The sequence below is a fragment of the Molossus molossus genome, unplaced genomic scaffold, assembly GCF_014108415.1.
Source record: "Molossus molossus isolate mMolMol1 unplaced genomic scaffold, mMolMol1.p scaffold_m16_p_1, whole genome shotgun sequence".
In the NCBI taxonomy this organism is placed as follows: Eukaryota; Metazoa; Chordata; class Mammalia; order Chiroptera; family Molossidae; genus Molossus; species Molossus molossus.
The window spans coordinates 33,229,163-33,247,488 of NW_023425344.1; positions in this window are offsets into that span (position 1 = coordinate 33,229,163).

Below are 18,326 nucleotides of genomic sequence, written 5' to 3' on the forward strand. Positions count from 1 at the left end.
ATAGATGTAATATTTTTCCTTAGCCGATTTAATATAGAATTGCATGAAACAGTAATTTTAAGTAGTACTGTTGGATGTATAACATATAAACATATAGTATACATGACAATAATAACACAGGATATGGGGCTCTATAAAGCAAGGTAATGGTGTTTCTAGACACTAACTCCATCCACCAGAGGAAATAAAAAGTAATGGAAGTGGTAAAGTTGTAGGTTAATATATAATATTAATTGTATTTGGCCAATTTTCTTTGCGTTTTACACACAAAGGAATATCTAATGTCTATACTTTTTCATAAGAATTATAGGGTGAAACTCTGTGTGCATGCTACACATCATAATGAAAAACTCGAGTTGGGATCAGGTTTTCTGAGTTCATTACACAGCCCCATCTTTGATGTGTGTTGTGACCTGGGACAAGTTGGTTAAACTCTTCCTAGATATCAAATTCTTCTTCTTATTCATAAAAGAAGACTAATAGTAAATTTGGGCTAGGAGGATTTACCTCATAAGGATGCTGCAAGGTTTTATTTTATTTATTTTTTAATCCTAAACAGAGGACATTTTTCCATTTTTTTGTTGTTGTTGTGGTTGTTATTGTTCAGATAGAGTGGGAGGGAGAGAGAGAGAGAGAACCATCGATGTGAAAGGGACATATTGGGTGGTTGCCACCCACACAACCCAACCAGGCAGAGGACAAACTGCCATCAAGGTACGTGCCCTTAGCGGGAACTGAACCTGGGTCTCTCCGGACCACAGGCCAAAGCTCTAACCACTGAGCCAAACCATCCAGGGCTATGAGGATTTAATAATTAATATACTCCAACTGCATGGAACAGTGCATGGAACATATATACTAAGTAACTGTCATTTTTTATACATTGAAGTTAATCAGTTATCATTATAAATACATTACTATAAGAAAAACCTGCAAACATTGCAAAGTTCATAGAGTGAGCATGAAGTCCTAGAGCTCAAAGAATCTACGTTTCGATAGTTATTGTAGTAGTCCCCACTTTTCTGTGGTTTTCCCTTTCTGCAGTTTTAGTGATCCATGGTCAACTGCAATTTGAAAATAATAAATAGAAAATTCCAGAAGGAAACAATTCATAAGTTTCAAATTTCATGCCATTCTGAGTACCATGATGAAACTGCGCTTTCCCACTCCATTCTGCTGGGCACGTGAAGCAACCCTTTGTCCAGCATATCCACACTGCACATGCCCCCAGTCAGTCACGTGGCAGCCTCTGGGGTTCCCAGGTTGGCTGCCAGCGCACCGCAGTGCTTGTGTTTGAATAACCCGCATTTGCTGAATAATGTTAGATTCACATGTCTTTTATTACACTGTATTATTATAATCGTTCTATTTTATTATTTGCTATTGTTGTTCATCTCTTCCTGTACCTTATTTATCAATGTAGATTTATCGTAGGTATGAATGTGTAGGAAAAACAGTACTATAGGTTGTAGTATTGCCGTGGTTTTAGGCATCCACTCTGAGTCTAGCAACGCATCTCCTAGGGATTAGGGGTGACTACTGTATATCTACCTGTGTGCGCGTGCGTGCGAGCATGTTAGTCTTGTTGTGTGTTAAAAAATTAGTAGATGATCTGCTAATCTAAGATTGAGTTTTATTTCCTGACATTTCCTTGAAATATTCAGAATTATGAAAACAAAATAACATCATTGTACACATCTAGCAGAAAAACATTTAAGTTGTTTTTTATGAAAATATAATGGACTTGTATTAAGATATTAATCAGCCCTGGCTGGTTTGGCTCAACAGTTAGAGCTTCAGCCTGAAGTCCAGAGAGACTTAGGTTCGGTTCCCACTCAGGGCATGTACCTCGGTTGCAGTTTGTCCCCGGCCCTGGATGGTTTGTGCAGGTGGCAACCACTCGAAGTGTCCCTTTCACGTCGATGTTTCTCTCTCTCTTTCTCTCTCTCTCCCTCCACTCTATCTGAACAAAAAATGGAAAAATGACCTCGGGTGAGGATAAAAAATAATTAAAAAAAGATATTTATCAAATTTTCTTCATTCTAGAGTAACCTATTGCAGTGCAGTAATTCTTTTGTAGGAGCTGGCGATACAGGCTTCCACATTAACCTGAGACCAAACCTGTGACCACAGTTAATAACACCTGTTTAACCCACTGCGCAAATTAGATGAAGTGGCATTTGAATGGATTTACATAGATGTGATAATCTGAATAACAATTCTTGTATGAGACATTGTAATAAAAAAAGAATGTCCTTTAGCCTTGAAATGGCATTAGTCTACCAGTGTAATAGACTGTGTCTATTTATCTACACCTACCACAATTGCTCTCTGTATTTAAATAACTGCTGGTTTTAATAAGTTTTATTGAACTTAGAAATTGCCCTAAAATTTCAGCTTAGACTTTTTTATACACTGCTGAATATTTATGACTTGTAACATCAGTATTTGGGTTCTGTATGACAGACAGTTATGGGTACCACTTTTGAAGAAATGCTTACAATGGAAGACAAAATTAGCATGGGATCAGTTAGCTAATTATAATTGCATACATTTTTAATTTATTATTTTTTTTATAGTGTCAGCCACACAATCAAAACACAAGGTTTATTTAATGTCTACAACAACTTTGGGCTGCACATTCTTTTGAGTCCCACTTTTGCAAATGAGAAAACTGAGGCCTAGAGAGATTAATAATGTTCCCCAGGTTCTACACTGACGAAGTGGCAGAACGAGGCTTCAAGCTGACATCTGTCTAACACAAATTCTGCTCTCTCTTTTTTTTTTAATTAATTAATTTATTTTTGTTACAGATGTTTCTCCTTTTCCCCCCACTGATTCCCCCCTCCCCCTCCCTCCCTGCCCTGTCCCCAGCTTTATTGTCCATGTCCATTGTTCATGCATACATGCATATAAGTTCTGTGGTTTATCTCTCCCCCACCACTCCCTCTTCTGAGGATTGTCAGTATGTACCCCACTTCCACGTCTCTGGGACTATCCGATTCCTCAAACCGTTATGTTCATTATATTCCACAAATAAGTGAGATCATATGATACTTGTCTTTCTCTTTTTGGCTTGTTTCACTTAGGATAATACTTTCCAGGTCCCTCCATGTAGTCTCAAAGGATAAGAGATCTTTCTTTCTTACAGCTGCATAGTACTCCATTGCATATATGTACCACAGCTTTTTTATCCATTAGTCTACTGATGGATACTTGGACTGTCTCCAGATCTTAGCTATTGTAAATAGTGCTGCTACAAACATGGGGGTACATATATTCTTTCTGATTGGTGTTTTAGGCTTCTTAGGATATATTCCTAGAAGTGGGATCACTGGGTCAAATGGAAGTTCAACTTTTTATTTTTTGAGGTAACACCATAGTGTTTTCCATAGTGGATGCACCAGTCTGCATTCCAACCAGCAGTGTACTAAATTCCCCTTTTCTCCACACCCTCTGCATACATTTTTAAACTGTACATTCACCAAATTCAATATCAATTTTGCTATTGTTAAAAATTTTAACATAGAAAATATTTGCCATTGATATAAAGTTCTCATTTACTATGGGCTGTTCCCTGAGATCCCTGTTTAGATACCCAACATCTACTTTTTTCTAACTCTGGATCTTTGCACAACCCGAAAATATTTTATTTCATCTTATCTAATTTTATTGTTTTTCTATTAGTACACTGGAATTATGCATATCTTGTTGTATTTCCAGTCTGGCACCAAGTAAGTGCTCAATAAACTTAGATATACCTCTATAATTTATTATTTGAAGCCCTAAGAACAAGCCCTATATTCAGAATTTGAAGTAATTTTTATTTTAGACATGCAAAAGCAAACATATACCAAATGTGGGCTTGATTGATATCCTGCAATCAAACAATAGTTTTTCTTTAGCAAAATATATGAGCATTCACACTAGTGAGATAAATAAGGAATCAAAATAACCATGTGTCAGTTCAAGTAAGGTCAGATTTTGCTGCCAAAATAAATTATGATAATACAAGTAATAAAAGCTAATTCACATCATGTGCTCATTTTTTGAACACGCTATTCTTTACATGTATTAACTCATGTAATTCTCATTACCACAATGAAGTTGATGCTGTTTCTATTCCTTTTACAGATGAAGAAATGAAAGATTATTTCCCCAAGGTCATAACACTATGAAATGAAATGCTGGAATTCAACCCAGGAAATGTAGCTCTAGAGTCCATACCTAAACTACTGTGGTATGGTACTTTATGTATTCTCATAATCCCTGGAACATAGCAGTACTCAATAAATATTAGCTAAATCCAGTTGAGAAAGTCTAAACTAAGCTTATAAATTAGCATATCTTTTTTGTGTGATGAACTATAGTAATGCTTTAACAAATGAAATTTAGAATTGGACAGTCCTGGTCTCCATTATGGATTGAATCTTTACTAGCTATGCTGACTTTAATAAATTTACTCAAAATCTATCAGTTTCACAATTCTTTTCTGTAAAGTAGACATAGTAAAAGCACTTACCCGACAGTCTTCTTGTGAAGATTAATCAGATAATGTATATATACCCAAATTCTTCACACTTCTGTCATCAGGTGTAATTTCTCTTTTTTTGTAAACAATCAAGTATGACTGCAGGATATCTGTGATAGTAATTTTATGATCCATGTGGCTAAACTCTAGTTCAATCACAGATCTAGGTTCTGTGAAGGTATTTTGTAGATATTGTTAATATGTGCAATCTATTAACTCTAAGTCAAAGTTGTCCTCCATAATCAGCTTGGACCTTGCCTGGTCGTTTGAGAGGCCTAAAGAACAAAACTAAAGTCTCCCAAAGATGAAATCCCCTGTGGGCTGTAGCCTCAGTTTCTGCCCTAGAATTTCCAGTCTGCTGCACTGCTCCATAACTTTCAAACGTGCCTATAGACCTTAGGATTGTATAAGCCAATTCTTCGAAATCATTCCATATATATATTACATGTATAATTCTGTTCTCTGTTCTGTTTGTCTGGCAGAACCTGATACAATAACTCTGTATTTTATTAAGTTAATGATTAGTATTTCTGATAACTGAGAGAAAATACTTATGTATTTTACAAGTCCATACTAGTAGACCTTGGGTAAGTGGACATTACAAAGCAGACCTCCCTAATTTTATTTATTTATTTTTAATTTGATTTATTTTAGTTTTTTCATCACCATTTATCCCCTCTTCCACCCACCCCTCCACCTGCAATCTCTACACTGTTGTCCATGAGTTCTTCTCTTCTGTGTTGCTCAATCCCTCTCTAATTTTAGAATAGGAAATCATATACATTGGGGAGCCTAAATCTATACTAGCAACTGAAATTTTGAAAATTTTTTCCAAATTCTCCTCTTTTATTAATTTTATGTTTATTTTTCTGAAGTCTACGCCCTACAAGACACTTAGTTTACCAAGGTTGAGAGAACTCATGATTGGCACTGTTCCACATACAGAATGTAAATTAATCCCCTTTTTGTCATCCTAATTATTATTCTTGTTTCCATTCCTGGTCAGGAGCTTCTCAGGAGTCCTGCCAGGAAGGTCAATTGCCTCCTCAGCTCTAGTAGACTCTGACTATTCTGAGATGTGGATGCCTCTCCCCCTGCCTGCTTGCCTGTTTCCAAATTTTTTAAGCACTCAAATGCAGAGATCTAGTGTTTTTCCCTCTGTCTCTGTCTCTGTCTGTCTGTCTCTCTCTGTTCCCCATGTCTTCACTGTGGTATATTATATAATATATATTAGTTACAGTTTTAAAAGTTTTTGGGGAAGGGAAGATTTTAAAATCACCACAGAACTCTATATGTTTCTTAATACTCTAAAGAGATATCCAGGAAAGCAAATACAGGTATATTAATAACAATACATATGAGAAAGTCACATGAACAAATAAAGGCTGCTATTTAGATTGAAGGTTTTGTTTCAGCCCCTATTGTGTTTCTCTTTGGGGTAACCCAGGAAGATAATTACATACCTGGGGTTTAAAACAATGGATCCCTTTATCCATCACTACAGTAAACAAACAACCAAATAAAACAATAGCAACAAAATAAAACGAAAGCAAGGTCTATCTTGGAAACTACTTTGGAGAGTTACTTTTAATGCAGTATCTTATATAATTTTATTTTATTTTATTTTTTTTTTTATTTTATTTTTTTTTTTAAATTTTATTTATTTATTTATTTTTTTGTTACAGATATTTTACCTTTTTACCCCATTGGCACCCCCCACCCCACCCCCCCCTCCACCCTGTCCCCGGCTTAGTTGTCCATGTCCATTGGTCATGCATACATGCATATAAGTTCTGTGGTTTATCTCTTCCCACCCCCCCACCCCCCATCCCCTCTTCTGAGGGATGTCAGTCTGTGCCCTACTTCCATGTGTCTGGGTCTACTGTATGCCTCAGACTGTTATGTTCATTATATTCCGTATATAAGTGAGATCATGTGGTATTTGTCTTTTTCTGCTTGGCTTCTTTCACTTAGGATAATACTTTCCAGGTCCCTCCATGTCGTCTCAAAGGATAAGAGATCTTTCTTTCTTACCGCTGCATAGTACTCCATGGTGTATATGTACCACAGCTTTTTGATCCATTCGTCTACTGGTGGACACTTGGGCTGTTTCCAGATCTTAGCTATTGTAAATAGTGCTGCTATGAACATGGGGGTACATATATTCTTCCTGATTGGTGTTTCAGGCTTCTTAGGGTATATTCCCAGCAGTGGGATCACTGGGTCGAATGGAAGTTCAATTTTTAATTTTTTGAGGTAGCACCATATTGTTTTCCATAGCGGCTGCACCAGTCTGCATTCCCACCAGCAGTGTATTAGAGTCCCCTTTTCTCCACACCCTCGCCAACACTTGTTGTTTGATGATTTGTTGATGGCGGCCATTCTGACAGGTGTGAGGTGATACCTCATAGTTGTTTTAATTTGCATCTCTCTGATGATTAGTGATGTTGAGCATTTCTTCATATGTCTCTTGGCCATTTGTATGTCCTGTTTGGAGAGGTGTCTATTCAGCTCCTCTGCCCATTTTTTAATTGGGTTCTTTGTCTTCCTTCTGTGGAGTTGTATGAGCACTCTGTATATACTGGAAATTAACCCCTTATCTGATACATCGTTGGCAATGATGTTCTCCCATACAGTGGGTTGCCTTTCCATTTTGATGATTGTTTCTTTTGCTGTGCAGAAGCTTTTTAGTTTGATGTAGTCCCATGTGTTCATTTTCTCCTTTATTTCTGTTTCCTTAGGTGATGTATCAGTGAAAATTCTGCTCCGTATGATGTCCAAAATTTTGTTGCCTACATTTTCTTCTAGAATTTTTATGGATTCACGGGTCACATTTAAGTCTTTTATCCATTTCGAATTTATTTTTGTGTATGGTGTAAGTTGATGGTCTAGTTTCATTTTTTTGCATGTAGCTGTCCAATTTTCCCAACACCATTTATTAAAGAGGCTGTCTTTACTCCACTGTATGCTCTTGCCACCTTTGTCAAATATTAATTGAGCGTATTGCCTTGGGTCCATTTCTGGGTTTTCAGTTCTGTTCCACTGGTCTATATGCCTGTTCTTGTGCCAGTACCAGGCTGTTTTGGTTACAGTCGCTTTGTAGTATAACCTGATATCTGGTATTGTGATCCCTCCAACTTTGTTCTTCTTTTTCAAGATTGCTGTGGCTATTCGGGGTCTTTTTGGTTCCATATGAACTTTTGAAGTATTTGTTCTAGTTCTATGAAATATGTCGTTGGTATTTTGATGGGGATTGCGTTGAATCTATAGATTGCTTTGGGTAGTATGGACATTTTAATTATGTTAATTCTTCCAATCCATGAACAGGGTATGTGCTTCCACTTTTTTATATCTTCCTCTATTTCTTTTTTCAATGACCTGTAGTTTTCTGCAAATAGGTCTTTTACTTCTTTGGTTAAGTTTATTCCTAGGTATCGTAATTTTTTGGAGCGATGGTAAATGGGATTGTTTTTTCAGTTTCTCTTTCTGTGAGTTCATCATTGATGTACAAGAATGCCGTCGATTTCTTGACGTTAATTTTGTATCCTGCTACTTTGCCAAACTCATTTATTAAGTCTAATAGATTTTTGATGGAGTCTTTAGGGTTTTCTATGTACAATATCATGTCATCTGCAAATAATGACAGTTTCACTTCCTCCTTTCCAATTTGGATCCCTTTTATTTTTTCTTCATGTCTGATTGCTGTGGCTAAGACTTCCAGTACAATGTTAAATAAGAGTGGCGAAAGTGGACATCCCTGTCTTGTTCCTGTTCTTAATGGAAATGTTTTTAGTTTCTGTCCATTGAGTATGATGTTGGCTGTAGGTCTTTCATATATGGCCTTTATTATGTTGAGATATGATCCCTCTATTCCTACATTGCTGAGCATTTTTATCAGAAATGGATGCTGGATTTTGTCGAATGCTTTTTCAGCATCTATTGATATGATCATGTGGTTTTTATTCTTCATTTTGTTTATGTGGTGTATCACGTTTATTGATTTGCGAATATTGTACCAGCCTTGCATCCCTGGAATGAATCCCACTTGGTCATGGTGAATAATTTTTTTGATGTATTTCTGGATCCGATTTGCTAGTATTTTGTTCAGGATTTTGGCGTCTATGTTCATCAGGGATATTGGCCTGTAGTTTTCTTTCTTCGTAGTGTCTTTTTCTGGTTTTGGAATTAGAATTATGCTGTCCTCATAGAACGTGTTTGGAAGTCTTCCTTCTTCTTGAATTTTTTGAAATAGTTTGAGGAGAATGGGTGTTAGTTCTTTTTTGAATGTTCGGTAAAACTCCCCTGTGAAACCATCTGGGCCTGGGCTTTTGTTTGCTGGGAGAGTCTTGATTACCTCTTCAATTTCCTTAGTTGTTATTGGTCTGTTCAAGTTTTCTATCTCTTCCGGGAATAGTTTTGGGAGACTGTGTGTTCCTAGAAATTTGTCCATTTCGCTGAGATTGTCGAATTTGTTGCCATATAGTTGTTCATAGTAGTTGTTAACGATCTTTTGTATTTCCGTGGTGTTGGTTGTTACTTCTCCTCTTTCATTTCTGATTTTGTGTATTTGGGTTCTCTCTCTTTGTTTCTTGGTGAGTCTAGCTAAGGGTCCATCTATCTTGTTTATCTTTTCGAAAAACCAGCTCTTTGTTTCATTGATCCTTTGAATTGTTTTTTTGGTCTCTATGTCATTTATTTCTGCTCTGATCTTTACTATTTCCTTTCTTCTACTTGCTCTGGGGTTTTCTTTTTGTTTGCTTTCTAATTCTTTAAGTTGTGAGGTTAGACAGTCAATTAGAAATTTTTCTTGTTTTTTGAGGTAGGCCTGTAGTGCTATGAATTTCCCTCTCAGAACTGCTTTCGCTGCATCCCATAGATTTTGTGTTGTTGTGTGTTCATTTTCATTGGTTTCCAGGAAGTTTTTAATTTCTTCCTTGATCTCCTCGGTGACCCATTCATTGTTTAATAACATGCTATTTAGCCTCCATGTGTTGAAATGTCTTTGCATGTTCTTTGTGCAATTGATTTCTAGTTTCATGCCATTGTGATCTGAGAAGATGCTTGATATGATTTCAATCTTCTTGAACTTGTAGAGATTTAGTTTGTGTCCTATCATGTGGTCTATCTTTGAGAATGTCCCATGTGCACTTGAGAAGAATGTGTATTCTGTAGTTTTGGGGTGTAATTCTCTGTAGATATCTATTAAATCCATTTGGTCTAGTTCTTCATTTAGAGTCTCTGTTTCCTTGCTAATTTTTTGCCTAGAGGATCTATCCAGTGCTGTCAATGGGGTGTTGAAGTCCCCTGCTATAATTGTATTGTTGTCGATTTCTCCTTGGAAGTCCTCCAGAAGATTTTTAATATATTTTGGTGCTCCTATATTGGGTGCATATATGTTTATCAAGGTTATATCTTCCTGTTGGATAGATCCTTTCAATATTATGTAGTGGCCGTCTTTGTCTCTAGTTATGGTCTTCATTTTGAAATCTATTTTATCAGATATGAGAATTGCTACCCCAGCTTTTTTTTGCTTTCCATTTGCTTGGAAAATTTTTTTCCATCCCTTCACTTTCAACCTATGTGAGTCTTTTGTTGAGAGGTGGGTCTCTTGTAAACAACATATAGATGAGTCATGCTTTCTTATCCAATCAGCTACTCTGTGTCTCTTTATGGGAGCATTCAATCCATTTACGTTTAAGGTGATTATTGATATGTACTTATTTATTGCCATTTTTGTTTAGTGTGGTTCCATTTTTCTTCCCATTTCTACTGCTAATTACAGCAGTCCTTTTAACATTTCTTGCAGTGCTGGTTTGGTGCTAATGTATTCCCTTAGCTTTTTTTTGTCTGGGAAGCTCTTTATTTGATCTTCTATTTTGAATGATAGCCTTGCTGGGTAGAGTAGTCTTGGATTCAGATTCTTGTTTTTCATGACTTTGATTACTTCATGCCATTCTCTTCTGGCCTGTAGTGTTTCTTGTGAGAAGTCAGCTGAAAGCCTTATGGGGTTCCCTTTGTAGGTAACCTGTTGCTTATCTCTTGCTGCTTTTAGGATTCTCTCTTTGTCTTTAATTTGTGGCATTTTAATTACTATGTGTCTTGGTGTGGGCCTGTTTGGGTTCTTCTTACTTGGGACTCTCTGTGCTTCTTGAACTTGAATGCCTTCTCCCTTCACCAAATTAGGGAAGTTTTCTCTCACTATTTTTTTGAATATATTCTCTATCCCTTGCTCCTTTTCTTCTTCTTCGGGGACTCCTATGATGCGAATATTATTATGTTTCCAGTTGTCCCATAGTTCTCTTAAGCTGTCTTCCTGTTTTTTAATAGTTTTTTCCTTTTGTTTTTCTGATTGGTTGATTTTTTCTACCCTGTCTTCTAATTCACTGATCCGGTCCTCAGCTTCCCCTACTCTGCTTTTTAAACCTTCCAATGTGTTTTTCATTTCGGATATGTCATTTTTTATCTCTTCTTGTTGGTTTTTAATTTCCATTTGGCTTATTTTCAGTGTCTCTATGTCTTTACTCATGCTGTTCAGCTTCCTCAAGATCATGGCTCTGAATTCTAGCTCTGTTAACATGCCTAATTGCTCCACATTGATCTCATCTTCGGTGGAGGTGTCTTGCTCTTTCATTTGGCTTCTGTTTCTGTGTTTCACCATTTTAGCTATCACTGTGGGCTTTGGAGCCTGTCAAGTTCTCCCTATGGGTGTTGGTGTTCTGCTGTTTGTGGCTCCCTCTCCTGTGTTTAGATGAGCGAGGGAGGACCCGCGTTGAACACCACTGTCAAGTCTTACTTTCCTGGTTAAAGTTGCCAGCCCAGGAAACGTACTGTTATCCTCTAGCTTTTTGCCTGGAGGCTAGCAGTCTAGGTTAATTGATGAGTTTTGGGTTGTCAGTTGATTGAAAAACTCCCTCTGGTGCTCAGCCAAGGGGCTTTCACGAGGGTGGGGCAGATGCTGGTTGTTAGTGAGCCTCAATTAGCACTACAATGGCCCACAGGGTGGGGTTGGATCTCCGAGGGAGGGGCTGCTGCCTCTCTCAGAGCCCTGGGAAGGAGCAATGTGGCCACCGTCCTGAGTGGCTGCACTCAGCCAAAGCTCTGAGCGCCCTCCAAACCCCGAGTGTCCCGACACAGTTCCAGTCCAGTCTGCCCTCCCTCCGCCGGAGCCCAAGGTGAGTGGCTGTGGCTGTTTCAGCCTCTGTCCCGGCTGCGCTGCGGGGCCGCCTGGGAGTGTAACCCGCGGGCGCCGCTTACAGCTGAGGCCGCTGCCGAGCTGCCGACCGTGCGCTCCCAACCCCGTCTCGCGCCTTCGCAATCCTACCGGGATGGAGTCAGTGTCCTGCGTTGTATGGTCCTCCAAGCTGCTTTTCTGTTGCTTTTTCCTGTCGATTTGTCTGTGTTATAGTTGTAATTCCAGTTTGGTTCTGGGAGACGGTCTGTGTAGCTCCGTTCACTCCGCCGCCATTTTTCCGAATCCCTATAATTTTATTATACTAAAATTGCATTTGAATGATTTTTTATAGAAAAAATTACAAGATTATAAGGTTCTCAGAGGTAGTTTCATAAGTATTTAGCAGTGATTTTTCCTTTGAGACTATCCTATAATCATGTAGGTCCCATAAGATAACAAGAACGTTATTGTTTCAGACTCAGCCAAAATTCAGAGAACCATCTAGAAAATCATCAAATTCTTTTGTTAGAGAATACAAAAAAATAATCAAGTACATCATAACTTTTAAAGTGAAAACCTTATTTTCCACCAACTGAAGATTTCGGTTTAGAAGAGAAGTAAATCCCTTGATATTAACTGCCCAGAACACTCCCAATAAACACGCCCAGGAAAGAGAATACGAGCCACACAAGCTGTGGGCATAGGAGGCTATAGCAACCAACTGAAACCCTCATCAACAGGTGGCTCTAATATTAGGAAAATGCATGAGATTTGCTGAAAAATTCTTGGGTAAAATTTATATTTGTGGACTCTATGGATCTAATGAAATAAGAAAGGCTTTTTCACTTGTATAAGATCATTTCTACATATATAACCATTTGGTAATAATATCTATACTCCAGGTTTATCATGAAAATTAAGCATGAAGGCATTTTGAAAACTATTACAGGAATAGCTTAATGATCTAGATAGCTGCAATGAAAGAAATGATGACCTCAGTACTCCATTTGAGTTAACCATTATTCTTTCATTATAAACTTTTGAGATTTGTTAAGCCCTGAAAACAACTACAGAATTAAGCAGCAAAAAAGGACCTATCACATTTCTGCAGCTATAAACCTTAATGCTATATTAAAAATACTTTAAAATATACTTAAATAGAAACATTTACTTTAGCCATCTAATTATTCACAAAAGTTATTAGTGAAAATAGATGAATATATTTTGTAAATACTAATACGGCATCCAGCATACTAAGAAATAAATGGGTTGGACTCAGAATACATCATCCAATGTAAGCACTTTAAATGGTCAAAGAATAACAAGACATCTCATAAAATGTGATAAAATCAATAATGTCTCAGAATGAAATACTTATTCAAAACAAAATACTACAGTAAACTTCATATATATATATATATATTTTTTTTATCCTCACCCGAGGACATTTTTCCGTTTTTTGTTCAGATAGAGCGGGACGGAGAGAGAGAGAGAGAGAAACATCGATGTGAAGGGACACATCGAGTGGCTGCCACCCGCACCACCAACCAGGGCAGGGGACAAACTGCAACCGAGGTACGTGCCCTTAGCGGGAACCGAACCCGGGTGTCTCTGGACCGCAGGCTGACGCTCCAACCGCAGAGCCAAACCGGCCAGGGCGTAAATTTCATATTTTTAACAATAACTGTTTCACAAAATACCAAAAAGGAACAATGAGTAAGAATTTATTATCTTAATTCTTGGTATTAGAAAAAATTATTCTGGATAAAGTGGTCGATAGAGACTTTGGATAAATTTCTAAAAAGTGCTTCTAGATATTTTGATTATGTCATTGTTATATCAAAATCTACTTTAAGAATTTACTGGCATAGTTGTTACAGTTATTGGATATCATTCGATTGTTTGTTTTCTTTTCTTCATATATAGCAGAGAAATTGGAAAAGATGGAGAACAGAAAACCCAGGAACATAGAGTGAGGTAAAAGAAATGTATCCTGTGTGGTTCAGTGGATTGAGTGTCACCCCATGGACTGAGATGTCCTGGTTCGATTCCCAGTCAGGGCACTTGCCCAGGTTGAGAGCTTGATCCCCAGTAGGGGGCGTGCAGGAGGCAGCTGATTGACCAATGTTTCTATCTCTCTCTTTTCTCTGTCTCTAAAAATAATCGATAAAAACATATTTTTAAAAAATGTATGCATAATAATAGTTCCTGTGTACACTCATTCAACCAGTTATTAATTTTTTCTCAGTCACTAAATGTAAGATACTGAACTAGCTTTGTACCATAGATAAAAAATCCCTCCTATTTATAAATAGCATAAAATCATACGAATGTTCGTGTCTGTAGACAAATCTATACTTCAAGGTACAAAGTTGTCACAAATTATACTAACTTAGAAGCACAATGGAAGAGAACAAAGTGGTGTCGGCAAATCTCTAATACAGTGACATTTGAGATGGGCATTGAAGAAAGAAAATAGAACCCAGTGACCAAAGTGAAGCCATAACTTTCTACAAGGAATTAAAAGCACAGACTACTAAGAGTTACTGAGTTGTTTAGGGGAACACCTGCACATTAGACAGTTCCTGAACCTGACCCAGGTTCTAACTTTAAAATTATTTCAACACTCCTTTGAATGTGTTTTTATAATCCAGAGAATTAGTTTTTATTAGAGACTTACATTTAAGCAAACTTTGTGTACAAACCTCTAGGTTCATTGATATTTTCTTTAATGCTTCAAACAATTTGCATCTCAGTCTCCTGGCAAACGTTCCCCTTGAAAAGAGCAGACTTTGAACGCCAGCTGGATTCAGATCGATGCACTACATTCAAGACAGCAGAAGAAACCTGAAAGGTGACAGCTATGGAGAACAAGTGAGTGTTGGTACCTCGTGAGTGTTTCCCCAGCCATCTCCTTAAAGAAGAGATTTTAACAAATGCCATACATTGTTGGAGGGGTGTGAGGGAATTGAAGATGAGGCTCTGACTTGAATAATTCCGTGATGAGAGTAAAACAAGACACACAATTAACTATGGTTTTCTATGAATATCAGTATATTTTTATTTCCTAGTTATGTTGCTTTTTTTCTCTCTCCCCCCCTCCCTTACCTCTTCTACTTCTCCTTCCCAATTAGAATTTAGGATTATAGAAACAGACTATAAATAGAAGTATTTTGTTAAGAATTATCGTTTTCTGCAGTGCTTCCTGACTTTCGTAAGGCAAGAAAACAGAGTTAGCTTCATAATAAAATTGGAGGAAGAAAATGAGAAATCAAACCTGGCCGGTGTGGCTCAGTGGTTGAGCATAGACCCATGCACCAAGAGGGCACCAGTTCGATTCCTGGTGAGGACACATACCCAGGTTGTGGGCCAAATCCCCAGTGGTGGGCATGCAGGAGGCAGCAAATCGATGTTCTCTCTCATTAATGTTTCTATCTCTCTCTTCCTCTCCCTTCCTCTTTCTCTAAATAGTAATCAATCAATCAATAAATAAATAAATAAAAATAAAAAAGAGAGAAATCAAGATTAATTAAAACTTACAGAATTGACTATATGGAAATAATTTTCCCCTTGATAATACACCTGTATTGTAAACTTTGCTTGGATCTACAAGGAACAATGCTTGTCTTATTAGTTAAAGACTATTTTTGAGAAGATAATTTTGATCCATAAGGTAGTGACATGAATTAACAAAAACAGTGTTATCAGGTTCAGTGGATGATACAGTTTTCACTGGAATGATTAAAAGAGTAGATTATTGTAGATTATAATGCATTTGGATAGTATTAAAAATGGTTAAGGACTTTAATAAATAAACATTGGATGCAGTATGTTTGGGGAAAATCTGTACTTTAAATCCACAATAATATGTTTATTTGAATGCTAGAGACACCTGAGAGTCGCTGTAAATTTTTAAAAAAGTGACTAAAGTATTAAATACTGTTGTTAAAAAAATAAATGTATTCTCATTATGTTTAGAACAGATCTGTAAGGCAGCAGCTTCAACAAGAAAAAAAATAAATCTAAACCCAAAAAGTAAACAAAGAACCTACCTATGTGACAGACGGGTGTTTGCAATCGAACGTAGCCCTCAATGAGAAAGGGACACAGCGCTCCTTAGACAGCTCTCTGTTCCCATTGTTCTGGCTCTGATACCATGGACCAGCAACTCATCCGGTGACTGAGGAAGTGGGAGGAGAGCAAACTGCCTCCAAACCATGACCTACCCACTGGGTTGCGTGGAAAGCTCACACCCTCCCAGTGTCAGCAAGACAAAGAGAACAGGAGGGGGCCTCTACCACCTACTTGGTTGCAAGAGGGCCAATGAGCCCTATCGTTTTATTATGGCAATTGTCACTCTAAAGATAACCTTGATGCTATGACTCAGGATGTTCATCATTTAATCACAAGCAAAGTTAGCAACCACTTAGAAAGGAAACCACGGGCAATTTTTCTTTGAGAGCGAACTTTACAGGATAATAGAGATTTATCATGGTTGTAGAACCTACTCTGAAAGTGTTAATAAAATGCAAAATGTGAAATGTTATGTAATCATTGTTATACTTCAGGATTAGGAATGAGTTCATAAACCCGATTTGAAATTTGGAACATTTTTAATGGAATTTGTTTTTAAGGGCCAGATTGCAATTTAGGTTTTTACTGTATGGGTTTGATGATGATATAACTTATAGGCTGAAACATTGGGAAGGAAAATGACATTACTTTTTTATTTTTTGTCAGTAAAGTTCTTGTGTCTTTGTTTCTAAATGAAACAATAGCAATCACCAAGAGATTGAAATGATTACCTATTCATTGTCAGTAATATAATTTTATGCTACTATCATTTGCTTATTATATTTAAAGTGCTGACCCAAGGCAAGTTTAGAGAAATGATCTCATGTTATGATACATCCATTTTTCAAACATTGGTAATAAAAATTTATGTCCTAATATTAAGAAGTAATAACATGATCAATTCCTCTTTATACCGTTTCTGTGGATGGCAACAGGCTTATTAGCCCAGTTCAGTGCATATCCTCCCAATCATAGTCTCTAGTATCCTAATATGTTGCCTTTTGAACTTCTTATTTCAATGCCATGTGTACCTAAAATGTATGGCAGATCATTCCTTTATGCCAATATAAAAATAGTCATCTGTGTGAATAATTAGGATGAAAAGTAACATCTTTACTTGTGTCAGTTTCTTCATGTGTCAAATGGGCCTAAAAATTTTAAGAAGTCTCATACATTGTGAGGAGATTGAATTAGTTTACACAAGTAACACAAGTAAAAAACTTTATACAGTGTCTAACCCGTAATAACTACTCAATAAATCAGACATAGTGAATTTCATTATCGTAACTTGTCAAAAACATGTGGGTTTTATATCTCTGGGACAAGATTTCAGAATTCCAGAGGATTGTGAGATTTGTTGTATATAATATGTACCACAACCATTTGTCTGCATTTGTTAATTCAGTCAGTGTAGGAGGTGTCTATTATAATTCTTATTCTAATCTCATTCTTCCTTGTCTTTCTCTGCTTCAGAGAATCAAACTTTGAACATAATTAATATGCTAGCTTCTTGAATCTGATGGTGATGATGTGACACATTTCTATAGCTATTGGTCCCTGATGGTAGCTTCTCTTTGCCAACTTACTTCCTCTTTCTCTGTGGCATGATGGTGAGGCGCCTGGTTGTCATCTTGCTTCCTTGAGATAGAACCAAATGTCAAGATGGCAAAGAGGAAAAATAAGGATTGTTGTTTTCTTCTAGCCTGTTGAACCACTGTACGAGTCCTGAACTACGCATCATCAGTCTTTTTTCACAAGACAAAAATAAAGGTAGTTGTCTCAACTACTGTACTACTTCTAGGTATGTAAGTCAATATTTATTGTGAATGAGAAAAATGAGAACAAATCACAGACATGCAAAAACTTACAAATATATCAAACATCATGAATCCCAGAAAAATAACATACTTTATTATTATTTTTTAAAATTTTATATTTAAAACAATTTCTAAGTACAGTCAACATGCGATATTATATTAGTTTTAGGTGTACAAAGTACTGATTTGATATGTACATAAGTTATGAAGGGATCACCCCATTAAGTCTAGTACCCATCTGATACCACACATAGTTATTACAGTATTATTGACTATATTCCCTAAGCTGTACTAGGTATCTCTGCTATCTGTAGCTGAATGAAGACCTAGTCAGTTATCATAATTCAAACATTTCACAATTCAAGATGATTTTAAAAACACAATTATTTCTAAATATAGAATATAAATATAACTTTACATTGTGGTATGCACTATTAAATATTAAATAGAAGTTCAGCATAACAAGTGGATTTCAGAACCAAATAACAGAGATCGCAGCTTGCAAAAGTGATAAATCAGATCAGAAGAGTGAAAACACTAGAGATTTTCCTGTGGAGAATCCTTACAAAGTTGGCACAATTTCTGATGACAGACACATATTTAAGAGCCAGAGTATAAAACAGGGGTGTTGTGAGCCCTGAGGCATGTGTTTGGGATTGTGCATGAGGAGGCTTGAATTCTGGTCCTGACTCCTTTTCTGTGGGAGACTGTTTGCATGGCATCCATTTTGTTA